The sequence below is a fragment of the Microtus ochrogaster genome, chromosome 6, assembly GCF_000317375.1.
Source record: "Microtus ochrogaster isolate Prairie Vole_2 chromosome 6, MicOch1.0, whole genome shotgun sequence".
Taxonomy (NCBI): domain Eukaryota; kingdom Metazoa; phylum Chordata; class Mammalia; order Rodentia; family Cricetidae; genus Microtus; species Microtus ochrogaster.
This window is the reverse complement of record NC_022013.1, coordinates 23,846,906-23,850,086: the sequence shown is the minus strand read 5'-3', so window position 1 is coordinate 23,850,086 and position 3,181 is coordinate 23,846,906. Positions and strand designations below refer to the sequence as shown.

Sequence of the window (3,181 nt, the reverse complement as noted above, 5' to 3'; positions counted from 1 at the left end):
GGTGATCAGGGAGGGGGGGGTAGATGAGGTCGACAGGAGTGTGCCCATGGGGTGACCAGGGAGGGGGAGGTAGATGAGGTCACGCAGGAGTGTGCCCATGGGGGTGACCAGGGAGGGGGAGGTAGATGAGGTCATGCAGGAGTGTGCTCTGAGGTTCAGCTATTCTCCTGGGATCCTGGGATCCAGCCCTCCTCCCCTTAGTGCTGGGTTCTGTCTAAATGCGCAGCTTTTGGTGCTCTCCCCCAGGGTACACACACCTTCTGTAATCTGGCCTTAGCCCTCCTGCTAGAACAGAAATCCAATTCCTTATCTCTCCCAGGAAAAAACGAAGAAGGAGGGCAATCATCTTACACATTCGCAAAGCTCTCCGCAGTCTTGGAGACCATCATCAAATTGTCTTATTGCCTGTAATTCACGCGGGAAAAGCCTTTCTCTCACTTAGCCCATCGGATGCTTCTATTCTCAGGGGCTCTGGTATGTTGTCAACTCAACTGGCCTCATCAGTTTGACTGCTGAGATAGGAGCTGTGTAGCCTGACCCTCATCTAGCCACTCTGCTTTCCTCCTTTCCTGCTCCCTACTCCACCCCACTTCTCCAGCTCCCAAGGCCAATTTTTCTTTGAAAAACTCATCAGCACTTTGAAGGTGTCCAACAAATGGGATTAAGGACAAAGTGTCCAGGAGGCTGGCGGCACCACAGGTTGAACGTAGGCTTCTGTCCAAGGACAGGGGTGGGGAGTATCATTGTGACCCATTTCCGGAGTAGTTTCTCAGCACCATGTATCTGCCTCTGTGCCCCCTCCTCGGTCCCTCCACCCAGCCAACTGCAGACTCACACATGGAGTGGTGGGTAAGAACCCTCACTCGGCACGGGCAACTATTTGGCACTGCACAACCAATTGGTGTGCTGTTCTCTGTGGAACACCTCTCCCATCCCCAGCTTCCCAAGGCTGTCTATAGTTGCTTTTAAAGTAAGGGAATATGGAAGCATCGTAACAATTCTAATCTTTACAAAGCAAAAAATGATTATGGAGTGAATGGCTATAAAGACAAGACCATTTTCACATGTTTTAGGATTGTTTCCACAAAATCCGTGGACTCAGTGTCTTTCAGTGATTCCACACTGCTCTTTAAAAAGTTTGGAACTGGTCACGTATCTAAGCGTCCATGGGCTGAGCAGAACCAGATTCTCCACCATCTGACGTCAGCTTTCTCGTGATTGCAGTCATGGGCAGTGTGCGGCTCTTGCGGTACCCTGGTTTCTACTTCAGGGCCTTTCTATTATTAACCTCGTGTCTCCTTCTCTACCTGTTATTGATTCTGTTTGCTTTTGTTTAGCCAATGACAGTGATAGGTTCCATGAGTTTTACCCCAAGTTAAAAAAAATAAAAAAATCCTGACTCTGAAATGCTCCAGCTTTCCCCTCATCCCATGAATCACGAGTAGGCCACGCCCATTGACTATTCACCTGGGCACCAGCTGCCTGCTCAGATAGCTACTGACTCCGTGACACCCTGAAAACCAGATACGTTCTGCAGCTGCCTTAAGGCCTGAATAGAATGTGGGGTAGAGTCCAAATCCAGTAGGCAGAGCCTTGGTTATCAGGGCCAGTGTAAGGCATTGCTGGCAACTGTCTCCAGCCTAGGGCTGTGCTAGGTGCTGGGTGCTGAGGATGCTGGCACAGAGTACCTCTGATCTCAAGACTAGTGTAAGAAGTTGGCTCATAGGCAACGTAGACAAGTAGATCACTTCAAAATAACACCAGACACATGTTAAAATCCAGATGATGACAGCTGGGATGCCCAGCCTGGGGGGTCCAGGCTGCTGGTGGCACCTGAGCAAGCGTGTCCCTGATGAAGCCCGATGAAGAGGACTTGCAGAAGCCACTCACCTCAGGGGATCTGTGTGGACTGGTGCCAGGGTGCTGGAATGGCACACAGGGGTGGGTATGGGGGATACAGAGCTAGAGCTCTCTAGGGAGGGAGAGGCATCCCAGGTCTATCCTAGAGAGGCCTGAGGAGGACAGGACTGTATTAACACACCGTATCAGGCTGGTGGAAGGCTGGTGATCCTAATGTCTGTCTCTCTGTCCCTGTAGTGCTCTGCCCCATCAGGGACAGTGCTTCTCATGTGTACCATGCAAGAACTCTGCCTGCCCCCAACACACCCTCACCCCACATAGACACACACACCACACATAAAGCACACACAAACACACTATATACGACATGGGCTGGTGAGATGGCTCAGCAGATCAATGTGCTTGCTGTCAAGCTTGACGATCTGAGTTTGATCCCTTGCGCCCACAGGATGAGAGGAGAAAACCAACTCCCAGAAGCTGTTCTCTTGACTTCCATATGTGCACTATGCTCACACACAGACACAGCAAAATAAATAAGTAAAAAAATGTACAGCACACATACCCGGAATACATACCGCATATCTCCCACACTCACCATACACGTCACACGCATGCACACATATGGACACCCCAGACCCTGGTAACTCTTAACTGCTTAGTCTACAGGCCACGTGTGCATGAAGTAGAACTTAACTGAAAATCAAGAAGAACAAACACACACACACACACACACACACACACACACACACACACTCCAGGATAATTTGGCCAGCCTGGCAGTCTGGAACAATCAGTGCTCCTTGCTTTGGCTTACTTGATGTTTCAGCTGGCCTTGGACTGAAGTCTGTTCTCCCAGATCTTCCCTAGGTCAGGGCAGTCCCAAGCGCTGTCAGCAGTGTACCTACCTTGGCTGGGTTCCGGCAGGAGGGCTGGAGGGAGAAGAGCCACTTGGGTAGTTGTAACACACCGAGAGAAGCCACTGGCTCCTGGGTTTACTCTCACTGGTCCCTGGTTGCAGCCCCTTTTATGAGGTCTAGGTGGGTGACGTCTCCAGGCGCAATCCCACCTCTGCCCTCCCAGGCCCTCCTCGGGACTCCACGCCCTGCCGCCAGCTTCCGCCTCCTGGCTGTCTGGATCCGGCGACTTCCTCGCCCCCAGAAACCATCCACCAAGGCTGCTCTCAGAACCTCACTAACTCTTTCAGCCTCTCCACCCTCTTGACACCCCTCCCTTGCAGCTGGAGACTCATTCTGCCCCAAACAATGAAGAGAAAATGACCGAGGAGAGTATCCGTGAAATGTCTATCCCTCTCTGCCCCCCC

At 51.6% G+C, this 3,181-nt stretch overlaps 1 protein-coding gene across 2 annotated transcripts in view; it reads right to left on the bottom strand.

Annotated features, from left to right (window-relative positions):
• The window catches only part of Kiss1 (KiSS-1 metastasis suppressor), a 6,685-nt gene extending 3,692 nt beyond the window's left edge, over positions 1-2,993 (bottom strand). The window contains exon 1 of one of the 2 annotated variants that reach the window (XM_005348486.3): positions 2,766-2,993. The gene's annotated coding sequence lies outside the window, so the exon portion shown is untranslated. The other variant, XM_026779895.1, reaches the window with a different exon arrangement.
• Between the last annotated feature and the right edge of the window lie 188 nt (positions 2,994-3,181).